Genomic DNA, 14,404 nt, shown 5'->3' on the forward strand with positions numbered 1-14,404 from the left:
AAACAAAAACAAAAAAAAAACTAAACATGACCATCGGCAAAAAAATTAATAACAAGAAAAACCTTCATAACAATGCATAACATAACAGAAAAAAACAACAACAATGCCCCCCCAAGCAACAATAAATAAAAATAAAATTGTTAAAAGTTTCATAAAAATACATTTACAATTTTTTTCATATCTTGTTTTACTTCGTTTTCGTTTTCTTGTTAACATAGAAGTTTAACCAGTCGTGTTTTAATTATTTTCTCTTTAAGATATACTAGCAACTATTTTTCGTTATTTGGGGTTTTGGTCTTCTCAGAAACGCTCGTGAAAATCGCGGTAACAAAACTGCATAAGTACCAAAACACTTTTTACTATTTTTACAGTTTTGTTTCATCATGTCGAATTTGAAATAGACATGTGTTAAAGAAAAAGAAATTTTCGTTTCTTCCATTTTTCATTCTGGGTTGTAGTTGTATTTATATATTTTAGTTGTATTTATATATTTTAGTTGTATTTATATATTTTAGTTGTATTTAGGAGATGTCCTTGTCTCTTCCCTGCAACCTCTATCTCACAGAAGAGATGTTGCGAGTTTGTCTCTGATGTATCGTTATTTTCATGGAAAGTGTTCGACTGAGCTGCAGTCTATGGTACCCCCTCGCCAAACTTTCACAAGAAACACTCGTCTAGCTGTACACACTATCAATAATTCCCCCCATTCTTTATCTGTGCCTAAACCTAAACGTAGATTCCATGAACAAAGCTTCTTTCTTAGAACTGCACGCCTGTGGAATTGTCTTCCGTTTTCTTGCTTTCCGGCTGACTACAATATGGTCGTGTTCAAGTCTAACGTAAATAAGTTCTTGATGAGCCGTTCCATATAAGTTATCAAATTTACCGAATTTTCATTACTAATGATTACTATATTACCCAATTTCTACTGTACACTCTTTAACCCTTATCCTTGAGTGGCCTCTTGGCCTTGATAATATGGTGATGCCTGTGTAAAAAAAAATTGTATATTTTAGTTGTATTTATATATTTTAGTTGTATTTATATATTTTAGTTGTATTTATTTATTTTAGTTGTATTTATATAAAACAAAAACAAAAACTAAATAGAATAACGTTACAAAGCGGGGCAAAAGAAATCCCAATAAATATTTAATTAAATATCGGAACATAAAACGCTTGTACTTTGTACCTTGAAAAGCAAATATTTAAATACAAAACACGGCAATTCACAAAAGGATGTACCTTCGATAGTATAGTCCTACAATGGATGTTTTCTTGTTTTCCTTGTGACAAACTGGTCAATGACATTGTCAAAATCTATTTGTCTTGTAAGTTCGTTTTTAATGGGCAGAACAGCCAGATACAACAGTCTCGACTGGCTCATGGTTGACAGGAGGTAATTTTGTATAAGTTTCATTTTGGAGAACATTCTTTCACATGATGCCACAGAAACACATATTGTCAGAAGGAATTTTAGAGCCAGCGTAAGATATGGTAATGACTTAACGAAGTCCCACCTGATGAAAACAGTAGGAATTGCAGTACAGTTCAGTGCTTGGTTTCTTCCAAGTTTATTTCAGCTGCTTGTAGGTGTCGCCTTAAATGTGGAATTTCTAGACAAATGTCTTTTTCAGAAAGCTCATCATACACAGCTGTGAGCTTGGCAACAGACAACTGTATTTCTTCATCGCCGGCACAAAAAATATGATCTGACTGAACGGCGGCGAAAAAATGTCATTTACTGCCTGTACTCTCGTATCCAACTCGATATGGAAACGGTCCAGACACTCTACCGTTGCTTTCTCAGTCTGCTGCTGAAATGACAATCCAGCATCTCTTGATTCCTCTCTTGGCATTCTGTTCTTTCTTCTGATTCTTCTCTCTGTAGAGATATTATATTCTTCACATTTTGCAAGTACTCGCTGGACGGCATTGTCAACAATATTCATATGCTGCTCTTCCAAAAAGACCCTGAGAGCCCTTAGTTTGGTAGCAACCATGTCCAGGGTAATACCTGGTGTTTGCATGTACTTCTGAGCTACGTTTACTTCTTGTAAAACGTCAATCCAGAATAAAAAGAAATCAATGAAAGAAAAGTCGCATATAGCTGGTAACAGATTGTGCGCAGCGCCTCTTGTCTCATCGGTTTCTTTGACATCACATAGAGATTCAATAGCTTCCACAAACTGGTTAAACTTCTGTTTCATCGGCTTCACTGCACCAGTAAGCTGTGGATAATCTCTTCACTGTAAGACCTGTGTACTTTACTAACACATTCCAGCGATGGGTTGACAGAGCATAAAAAAATGTACAACGCCTCAAGACTGCCAAAAAATGTTACCCAAGAGGGATTGTTAGAAAACGAATGTTTTCCACAAAGATTCAAAGAATGATTAGAACAAGGTACAAAAACGACCCTTTGATTAATGTCCTTGATCGTTTTTTGCACTCTCGACCTCCAGTTTACTAGACTGGCGCTCTAACCAACTGAGCTATGGAGCCAACTGTTGGAGACTTGAAAATTTCAGCGAAATTTATAAATACATTTCAACGTTTATAAAAATGTCAGCTATCGTATTAACTAAACAATCTTATTAGACCTGAACAAATCAGTGGCGTAGCTACAGTAAACGTCACCCGTGGCGGTCCACTCAAATGTCACCCCACTGACCCCCACTTCACTCTATGATAAATGGAAGCGCCCCCTATGTAAACAGAATTTTTGTGAAATATTGAACTGTTCTTCTGCTCAGGTAATATTGGTTTGTTATTTATGGAATACGTTTAATTAAACTGCAGAAGCACCTGTTTAAAAGCTACACAAGTTCTATAATTGAATACCTCTCCCAAAAAAGAACGGAAAACATAAAAGTATGTTTTTGTGAACCGCCTGTGAAAACTTACTGACAGCATTATTAGAGTCCTAAATTATGGGAGAAAAAAAAAAATGAACGAATCTCTCACTAAAAGAAAGTTGTCTGTCTCAGAACAATGACAAATTGTAAAACAACGCCAGTGTATACTATGACGAGTCACTTAGTAAATGGATTAATAAATAAATTAATTAATTGTTGTTTTGAAGAAGAAAAGGGGGCGTTAGAAACGTAGTCGAAGAGAAAAGCCGAAAAAGAAGAAAAAAGGAAAAATCATTTAGTAAATAAAATCGGAAAAGATGGTTTGAAAACAAAAAGACACGTAACAGCCGATTTGCCTTATCAACTCACAAAACGAAGCGAATAAAATAAAATGGAAGAGGATCAAGTGATGATAATAAATAAATGGATGGAAAAACAAAATTACGAAGAAAAGAAGAAATAAAACACTTAAAAAAATAGAAAAAAAAAAGAAACTGAATTAACGATCGTTTTGTTTTATATTTAAATCTACACTAGAAAGAACAACGGTACTACTGCAATTTTTCCGAACCTTCACGAGCGTTTCCGGGCAGATATAGAGAAGAACTGGAATATATCGAGCTACTTAGCAATTGAATTCAAGTTAGCAGATGCTAAAAAATTCAATTAATTTTTTTTATTCAATTATCTGTTTTTTCATAATTCACACTTCAATGAAGTTCTTTTTTGTCAGTTTCCAGATAATTAAGATAATGAATCTATAAACTTTGTTGACCTTACTACACACACGACAACGAACCATGCCGAAAGAATGTGGAGGGAAGCAAAGCAAAGAAACAAAATCAAATATAGGACCAATAGAGAACTATTAGAAAACTACTTGACAGACTTTATGTGGAGACAGAAATTCAAAGATCCCTTCGCCTGCATAATGAACCAGGTAGCTCAATATTAGTCCCAGCTTCCCTCCACTTTCTCTACGCACTCTTCTCTACCTTCGCGGTTATCGTCTGCTCTTGCTGTAAAACAAAAATTGCCAACCACCCTACCCTCTATATTTAAAAAAAAAAAAAAAAAAAAACTAAACATGACCATCGGCAAAAAAATTAATAACAAGAAAAACCTTCATAACAATGCATAACATAGCAGAAAAAACAACAACAATGCCCCCCCCCCAAGCAACAATAAATAAAAATAAAATTGTTAAAAGTTTCATAAAAATACATTTACAATTTTTTTCATATCTTGTTTTACTTCGTTTTCGTTTTCTTGTTAACATAGAAGTTTAACCAGTCGTGTTTTAATTATTTTCTCTTTAAGATATACTAGCAATACTAGCAATTATTTTTCGTTTTTTTGGTTTTTGGTCTTCTCAGAAACGCTCATGAAAATCGCGGTAACAAAACTGCATAAGTACCAAAACACTTTTTACTATTTTTACAGTTTTGTTTCATCATGTCGAGTTTGAAATAGACATGTGTTAAAGAAAAAGAAATTTTCGTTTCTTCCATTTTTCATTCTGGGTTGTAGTTGTATTTATATATTTTAGTTGTATTTATATATTTTAGTTGTAGTTAGGAAATGTCCTTGTCTCTTCCCTGCAACCTCTATCTCACAGAAGAGATGTTGCGAGTTTGTCTCTGATGTATCGTTATTTTCATGGAAAGTATTCGACTGAGCTGCAGTCTATGGTACCCCCTCGCCAAACTTTCACAAGAAACACTCGTCTAGCTGTACACACTATCAATAATCCCCCCCCCCCCACACACGTAGATTCCATGAACAAAGCTTCTTTCTTAGAACTGCACGCCTGTGGAATTGTCTTCCGTTTTCTTGCTTTCCGGCTGACTTACCGTAAATAAGTTCTTGATGAGCCGTTCCATATAAGTTATCAAATTTACCGAATTTTCATTACTTATGACTACTATATTGTCCAATTTCTACTGTACACTCTTTAACCCTTATACTTGAGTGGCCTCTTGGCCTTGATAATATGGTGATGCCTGTGTAAAAAAAATTGTGTATTTTAGTTGTATTTATATATTTTAGTTGTATTTATTTATTTTAGTTGTATTTATATAAAACAAAAACAAAAACTAAATAGAATAACGTTACAAAGCGGGGCACAAGAAATCCCAATAAATATTTAATTAAATATCGGAACATAAAACGCTTGTACTTTGTACCTTGAAAAGCAAATATTTAAATACAAAACACGGCAATTCACAAAAGGATGTACCTTCGATAGTATAGTCCTACAATGGATGTTTTCTTGTTTTCCTTGTGACAAACTGGTCAATGACATTGTCAAAATCTATTTGTCTTGTAAGTTCGTTTTTAATGGGCAGAACAGCCAGATACAACAGTCTCGACTGGCTCATGGTTGACAGGAGGTAATTTTGTATAAGTTTCATTTTGGAGAACATTCTTTCACATGATGCCACAGAAACACATATTGTCAGAAGGAATTTTAGAGCCAGCGTAAGATATGGTAATGACTTAACGAAGTCCCACTTGATGAAAACAGTAGGAATTGCAGTACAGTTCAGTGCTTGGTTTCTTCCAAGTTTATTTCAGCTGCTTGTAGGTGTCGCCTTAAATGTGGAATTTCTAGACAAATGTCTTTTTCAGAAAGCTCATCATACGCAGCTGTGAGCTTGGCAACAGACAACTGTATTTCTTCATCGCCGGCACAAAAAATATGATCTGACTGAACGACGGCGAAAAAATGTCATTTACTGCCTGTACTCTGGTATCCAACTCGATATGGAAACGGTCCAGACACTCTACCGTTGCTTTCTCAGTCTGCTGCTGAAATGACAATCCAGCATCTCTTGATTCCTCTCTTGGCATTCTGTTCTTTCTTCTGATTCTTCTCTCTGTAGAGATATTATATTCTTCACATTTTGCAAGTACTCGCTGGACGGCATTGTCAACAATATTCATATGCTGCTCTTCCAAAAAGACCCTGAGAGCCCTTAGTTTGGTAGGAACCATGTCCAGGGTAATACCTGGTGTTTGCATGTACTTCTGAGCTACGTTTACTTCTTGTAAAACGTCAATCCAGAATAAAAAGAAATCAATGAAAGAAAAGTCGCATATAGCTGGTAACAGATTGTGCGCAGCGCCTCTTGTCTCATCGGTTTCTTTGACATCACATAGAGATTCAATAGCTTCCACAAACTGGTTAAACTTCTGTTTCATCGGCTTCACTGTACCAGCGAGTTGTGGATAATCTCTTCACTGTAAGACCTGTGTACTTTACTAACACATCCCAGCGATGGGTTGACAGAGCATAAAAAAATGTACAACGCCTCAAGACTGCCAAAAAATGTTACCCAAGAGGGATTGTTAGAAAACGAATGTTTCCCACAAAGATTCAAAGAATGATTAGAACAAGGTACAAAAACGACCCTTTGATTAATGTCCTTGACCGTTTTTTGCACACCACTATGAATTCTAGCCATGCTTGCAGCATGATGGTACCCTTGACCGCGACAGAACTTAATATCTAGCCCTTCGTTTTCTAATTTCTCGATGATCTCGTAAGTACATGCAGTAGCTGCTTTACCTTTCAAATGTAAAAATCCAAGGAATGACTCACGCACTTCAACTGCACCATCACTGATATGTACATATCTAATTACTGTTGACATTTGATCTGCATGCGAAACGTTTGGTGTGCTATCAAAAGTATACATAAGTACTTTGCATTCTTGATGTCAGCAACGAGTTTTCCAATCACATGTTTTGCCAAAAGAGAAATAAACCCGTTCTGTGTTTCAGGCGACATGTAAGAACATATTACCTGACTGTCCGCGTCTTGCTGGAGGCTGAACAGATGCTCTTTTAACGCTACATCATAGTGAGGTAACGATTCGACAAGTTCGAAGAAGTAATATTTGTTTAATGAGGACGTATTTTAGCGATGCTCTCTAAATGCCAGGTTTTGTCATGCAGGAAAAAGTATTACGTCTACAACTCTGTGCAGAATGTCTCTGAACTTCTGTTACATGAAAAGGGCTGTCCCCTTTCCATGTAAATAAGAAGAACATTAGATAAGTGAAAATGAGATTAGGATAAGCCTAGAATCGAACCTTGTAAGCAAGGTTAAGAATTGAAACGTTAGAAAATAAGGCTATTGTTAATTCTGAATATTAAATATGTCAGTAAAAGAATGAACAATGAAAGTTAAAAAAATAGGTTAGGTTAAAAAATAGGTTAGGAGAGGATTCTTTGTTTGCAGGAATGTGTTTTGGACAAACATGCATAGCCACGTGAATTAGTCACGTTTGAGAAATATACTTCTGACGTCATAGACAAAGGATGCTTATTCTGGAATGACTCGCCCCCCCTCTTTTGATGATATCAATTCTTACACTATTAGGCATAGGAATTTGCCACGATGATACATCGTTAAATGTTGACAAATTACTGGCGGTGCTGGCGGATGAGCCTTGAAACTCTTTTGATCAAGATGCAATTGCTGTATCATAATGATCTTCAATATCAGTTTGTTCTGGGCCGTTGTCTCTCGATTGCTCGCTATCAATTGAAAAATGACTTTCGAACTGTTTTTTTATGCGCTCTACTTTCAGTTTCAATAAAATCAAAACTTTTGACAATTTCTGGTTTTTATATCCACTTCAGCAAAGATCCTTTAATGTCGTTTAGCGCTGCCCCTTTTGCTTTTTTAGCTTGGCGTTGCAGATAGCCGCTTGGACGGTTCAGTCATTTCATGATTATCCAAGTTTCAGTTCTGAAAATAAATGAAATACATGCTTTTTCAGAAAACCTGGAACTACTGTGCACCTAGGAAACTCTGCTGTATTTGACATTCGCTTTTAAAGTTACAGCAATATTAACTTAAAATAGAACATTCTTTTCCAAGTCAAGAATATTGGGATGGTCACACACACACACACACACACACACACACACACACACACACACACACACACACACACACACACACATATATATATATATATATATATATATATATTAACTTCATTGGCTATATCAGTTCTTCTGCACCGAAAAGGACCAAAGGATCGGTCGAAAATTTTGTGTTTTTGGAAAAAAAAACGTTTTAGTATTTTTCCGAGCGACTTTTTGTATTCATACACGTCAACAAATAAGACACACACACACACACACACACACACACACACACACACACACACACACACACACACACACATATATATATGTATGTATATATATATATAACTACTTAATTTACTCACATAAAATTAATATACGAAAGTATAGATTTATGCGTAAGCTTTAAGTATTTACTTCAAAAGTGCTCAATACGTAGGTAGAGCTAGTTAGTAAGTTATAAAATGTATATGGCGATTAAGATACACTGAATATTCCGCGTTTCATCCACTTTAGGATTCTTCGGGCTTATGCGCATAAGCCTGAAGAATCCTAAAGTGGATGAAACGCGGAATATTCAGTGTAGCTTAATCGCCATATACATTTTATAACTTACTATATATATATATATATATATATATATATATATATATATATATATATATATATATATATATATATATATATATTATTTCATTATTAACATATAACAAGTACAGAATAGTTAAACATTAAAACACGTTTGTGTTATCAGCAATCGAGTTGTTTTTTGTTGCTAGGCTATATAGTCACTCGTTAATTTAGTTTCGCTAAAATTGCGTGCCGTTGCAATTTTACGGCCGTTTTCTTCCCGACGACTCTTCTCAAGATTGCCACACACACACACACACACACACACACACACACACACACACACACACACACACACACACACACATATAAAATGTGTGTTTGTGGGAATATTAATAAAAGTCGTACGGAAGATGACGGCTTCGAACGGATATAAAAAATGGAACGGAACGTAAATCCTAGAGAAACGAAATTAGGAAGTCGACTGTACAGGACAGCCTAGTGAGAAAATACCTACTTGACTGAACAACTATTAATAAGCGTGTTTTAATTGTTAACTAATCTGCACTTGTTATGAATATGTTAATAATGACTGTAGTTTCACATAACAATAAAGAAAATATACCGTAAAAATTGAATTTCATCGTCCTTTCTCTGTATAATTAATTACCAAAACAAAACCATGAAATGAAAAATAAAACAAAAACAATGAAATAAAATAACTTAAAAATAATGTTATCCTCCAGAATAGCAAATAAAGCAATTTTAATGTCTTTTTTTAAAGAAAAAAGTAGTGTGAAAAAACTACTAGACTGTACAGTCGACTCGTTAATTTCGTTTCGCTAAAATTTGCGTTCCATTCCATTTTAAATCCTGTCACGGCCGCCGTATCGCGTACGATCTATGTCTGCACACACACACACACACACACACACACACACACACACACACACACACACACACACACACACACATCTAAATCTATATCTATCTATCTATCAATCTATCTCTCTCTCTCTGTCTTTATATATATATATATATATATATATATATATATATATATATATATATATATATATATATATATATCATTACGTCTGTACCAACGCGACACGCCTACGAAATGCTTAAAAATTATCATTAAAAATAAGCTAAGATTAATGTACAAAATGTGTAAAGATTTTGTTTTTCAATTTTGACCCATTTTTGACCCCTTGAAATGCATTTTAACCGACTAAAGACCCATAAAAGAATTTGAGGACTCTAGCGCCACTCTACAACTTTTAGTTATGGTCGAGATGGAGTTTGAAAATATGGAGACGGACAGACAGGCATATAACCTTTTATATATTAGATTGCTAGAATATTTTATTGAAGAAAATTTACAATATGGTTGCATTTTACATTTTTTTCCTATTAATTTTATAAAGTTTTCTTACATTAGTCAAAGTAGTGGAAAATATTTTTTTTTTACAATTCTTAGTTAACCTCCTTAGAGCAATAAGTTAAGATTCCGAATCACCAAGCTAAAGTTGGAAACGCAAGTAGTGCCGAGTGCTTATTTTAAAACGATAACAAAGATGGCGGACATATGAATCGTCTGGAACATTTTAGCTGTTACATTCTGTAAGTTGCCTTTGAACGTTTTCTTTTTAATACATGCGCAATGCGCCAAATAAAGGCGCAGTTTTAGCTTCCAATAATGTTTCGTCGTGAAAGGACGTGTTGCATTTGTCTCTAATTCAGGGGAACTTTTCTCGCCTTTATCCTGCAGAAATATTTCTCGGAAATCATGCTTCTGTGAATGAATCTACATTGTGGAGAGTTTGAATTAATTTCCAGCTGGGAACGTGTAAAAGAAATTACTGATTCGACTCAATTTCTGTCATGGACTTAATAAGAATCTTTCATTAATTCTTACGGCGATATGAATAATCGCTATTCTTCCAAATTCTTGATCAATAAGGGTGGGCTACTTAAAGAGGTTACGAACAACCCTGATGGCACGCAAAGGCGGATCACTAGCAGTGTCAGAAGTCGCCATTACAAACTAGTGAATAAACATTTGATTATTTAGACTCTCTCTGTTTCGAAGCTTATAACAATATGAAAATGTAATTTCAAACCCTAATTATTTTTCCAATAAAATGAGCAAAGACCAAATTTTAAAATAATGAAAGGTTTAATCGAAAAAAAATACAATATTTTGTTTTCATCGGTTTTCTTTAAAAAAGAATTCACGAAATTCAACGGATTTTAACTTAATCCAAATCTAATAAATATATATAAATGTCTAAAAAATCACTTACCTATAAAAAATACTAAGCAATGTGTGCTTCCATTCTTCATTTATAAGAATTGTCCATATTTATATATGATATTCCATGTATTTTTTAAATAAAAGGATTTTTTAAAGCAAAGGTCCCGGGAAACCGCATTTTCGCAACTCGTTATCCGCGGTGTTTCTTCGAGTTTTCAAATTGTCAAATACGGAGGCCTCAAAGGGACATAAATAATTATTTCCAAAACGTAAAAATAACACATTAGACCAAATACATTTCAAAAGTAATCTCGATAGTAGCTATATGAAGAAACAAACATTTAGTTTATCTCCCCTTATCTCTCCTTTGTAATTAATTAGATGTTTGAAGTCAATAAAGTTGGTCGATATAAGTTACCGTACGTAAAAAATGATCACATTTCACGCATCAGTTTTCGCCAATTAAACGCAAATCATTCGACAAATTTTCGATTTTTTTTCTTCTATCACAGAAATACATGAGCTTTTGATTTAATATATTTTATTTCTTCTTTATGGAGTAAATTTTTTCAAATATCTCAAAAAAACATCGAATGAAATAGAAAAAAAAATGTCGTAATTGTACGAAGTTTTCTGGACAATGTAACAAAATTATAAGGTTTCACTTAAAAAAATCAACGTGTTTAAAAAAAAAGGTTTAAAACTTTGGACTTTACAGGTAAATATACAAATAACTATTCTTTTTTTTTTGTTGTTTTAAATTAGCTTATTTTATTTAGTGATCTTTTATCTTCAATTTGTGATATATAAATCTGAGGTGAGAAAATGAATTATTTTCATTTTAATAGACATTTCGAAATGGGGTGGGGGTGAATTAAAAAAAACGCTTGTCTAGAATATTATATTCAGTTTATTGAAAAGAGCATAAAATTTCACACTGAACCTGAAACTATCGTAAAAATTGAACCAAGAGAAAATTTTTTATGGATTTTTAAAGTGAAAAAATTGAAAAATATTTAACTCGTAAAATTCAATTGATTTCATTAGGTAGAAAAAATAGCTGCCTGAACGCGCGCAGGCACTTTGTGAAGACTGTCTTTTAAAAAATAAAAAATAATATTTCTATTATTTTTTAAACAACTTTAATAGTTTATTTTGGAAGTATATTCCATAAAGAAAATACACAACCCACTTTAAAAAGAAAATAAACAACCCACTTTAAAAAGAAAATAAACAACCCACTTTAAAAAGAAAATAAACAACCCACTTTAAAAAGAGAAATTATGAGTTTTTTTATATTTTATTCGCAGTTTTGTGGGGTGTCAAAAATTCCCAAAAAATTCTGACACACCTAGCGCATCACTTATACGTCCATACATTGAGTCGAGAAATTCATTTAAAGGTAAGAGTTTTGCGAATTTCACGTCTTCAAGAATTTTTCATCTCTGTAGATTTTCTACACAGAGCTGCCACTTTTGGGGCCACAAAATCGCTTGAAATTCGAAAAATAACTATAAATAATGATAGAAATCCACACAATAAGTGCCACTGTGATATTTCTTGAATAGTTTACTACAAGTATTTTGAATTAGATTTAATAATAGTAAGATTTCATTTCATTGTTCTTAAGGAGGTAATTCTGTTTTATAAAGGTAGTTGAAAAAAATAATTTTTTCTTAGAACTAGGGGGGGGGGGCGAGCGACTTTTTCCGGTCGTAAAATACGCTTAAATATGATATTTTAATTGTGTCCAGACTTTGTATATATTTTTATAGAGTCGTGATTTCAAGAGTAAAAAAAGTAATCGGGTACCATCAGCTAGAATCGCAACTGAATTTGGAGCAGTTAAAAATGGAGACCTTACCAATGCACCAACGTGACACGAATACGAACTGATAAAAAATTATCATTAAAAATAAACTAAGATGAATATACAAAACACATAACGATTTCCCAGGCTCTAAAACTGACACCCTCATGTCGGCCATTTTGTTATCGTTTTAAGTTAAGAGCTTGTCACTACTTGCATTTCAAACATAATAAACGCTTTAAAATAAGTAAAAACACGCAAAAGCTCATTCATGTAGGTAGAAGAGTAGTTTACTTCGACTTTAGTAATATTAATTTGTTATATACTTGTTATTGACCACTTCTTCGTTTTCTTGACTATAGTAAAAAAATGTCTAAATTGATTTTTATAAAATGAATAAATTCTATTCCGTATTTGTTAAGTTACTGCATTTTATTTTTTATATGATTATTAGAAATTAGGGTAAACTATACTCTATGGTCTATCTTCTCTCGAATATAAACTACACTGAGACTTGCGGCAGCCAACGAAATTTCCTGATTCTATTACTTTACATGTTATAATGGTGACTTCGACGTGATTGAAACACACAACTTCACAAGAACTACACCCCAAATCACATAATTAATCTAATATGTATGCATTTTAAAAAGTAATCTCCGACGTGTCTGAAGGTCAAATTTGTTCAAATCACTAAAAATAAAATCTAATGTATCTTAAAAAATGAATACTTTTACTTATACAAAAATGTTTTAAAATAATCACATCGCAAATAATCACAGTTGATAAACCTAGAAATTCATAAGTGATTACTAACACAACATGATATATACCGGATAAAGAGAGATTTGAACTCTCAGATTATTCTATATCCAACTGAGCTATGGAGCCATGAGACGAACGGTATACATTCTTAGTGATCTACAAATAAAATGATTACAAACGTAAACTATTAAAAAAAAGAGAAGAAAAAAAAGGAGGATGGTGTAGAAGGCTCTAGAGAGATTCGATCTCTCGACCTCCAGTTTACTGCACTAGCGCTCTAACCCACTGAGCTTTGGAGCCATGAGACGACCTGTACATATTCTTAGTGATCTACAAATAAAATAATTACAAACGCAAATTATTTAAGACAAAGTAAATGGGGGAAAAAAAAGAAGGCTCCAGAGAGATTCGAACTCTCGACCTCCAGTTTACTAGACTGGCGCTCTAACCAACTGAGCTATGGAGCCAACTGTTGGGGATTTGGAAATTTCAGCGAAATTTATAAATACATTTCAACGTTTATAATAATTTCAGCTATCGTATTAACTAAACAATCTTATTGTACCTAAACAAATGTCTTTTTTTAATTTTTTTATATAATTATGACGATTTTGAAAGAGTTCGTAGTTGGTTATCCTTTGATTATGCTTCTTTTCTTATTCCTATAAATAAAAATTAGTGACTATGTATACTAAAAAGTAGTCAAAAAACAAATATATAACAAATAAAGGCAAGATCATTTATTCTTTTACTTACATCAATAATTTTTGACGTTTTAATTTATTTTAAAGCGCTTATGGCAATTCAAAATTTCGTTTCATTGTTCTTAGGGAGGTAATTCTATTTTACAAAGGTAGTTGAAAAAAAATCATTTTTTCTTATAAATAGCGGGGGGGGGGGCGGCTTTCCCGATCATAAAATACGCTTAAATACGAGGGGTATGCAATAAGTAATGCCCCTGACCCACTTCCCATAGCAGTAGAGCAACGAAACCTGGCAGAGTTATTAGTCTTTCTCTACATAGGAACCACCCAGAGTTATAAATTTCTCCCATCGTTTGATGCAGCTCTGGAGACCGTTTTTGTAGAACACCCCAGGTTGGTCCTCCAACCACAACGTAACTTCAGAAATCAAGGCTGCATCATCTGGGAAACGCTTTCCATTCAAAAACAAATTCATGGCTGGAAAGAGGTGAAAGTCAGAGGGTGCAAGACCAGGAGAGTAGAGAGGATGGGGCAGGATTTTATAACCACACGCC

General features: G+C 33.7%; 1 non-coding gene across 1 annotated transcript; it reads right to left on the bottom strand.

The window, feature by feature from the left end:
* Positions 1 to 13,539: 13,539 nt before the first annotated feature.
* Trnat-agu (transfer RNA threonine (anticodon AGU)) lies at positions 13,540 to 13,613 on the bottom strand. Its single transcript has one exon. It is a non-coding gene; the product is annotated as a tRNA-Thr (tRNA).
* Positions 13,614 to 14,404: the final 791 nt, after the last annotated feature.

The sequence above is a fragment of the Euprymna scolopes genome, chromosome 15 (assembly GCF_053919585.1).
Source record: "Euprymna scolopes isolate OS-2025 chromosome 15, ASM5391958v1, whole genome shotgun sequence".
NCBI classification, from domain to species: domain Eukaryota; kingdom Metazoa; phylum Mollusca; class Cephalopoda; order Sepiida; family Sepiolidae; genus Euprymna; species Euprymna scolopes.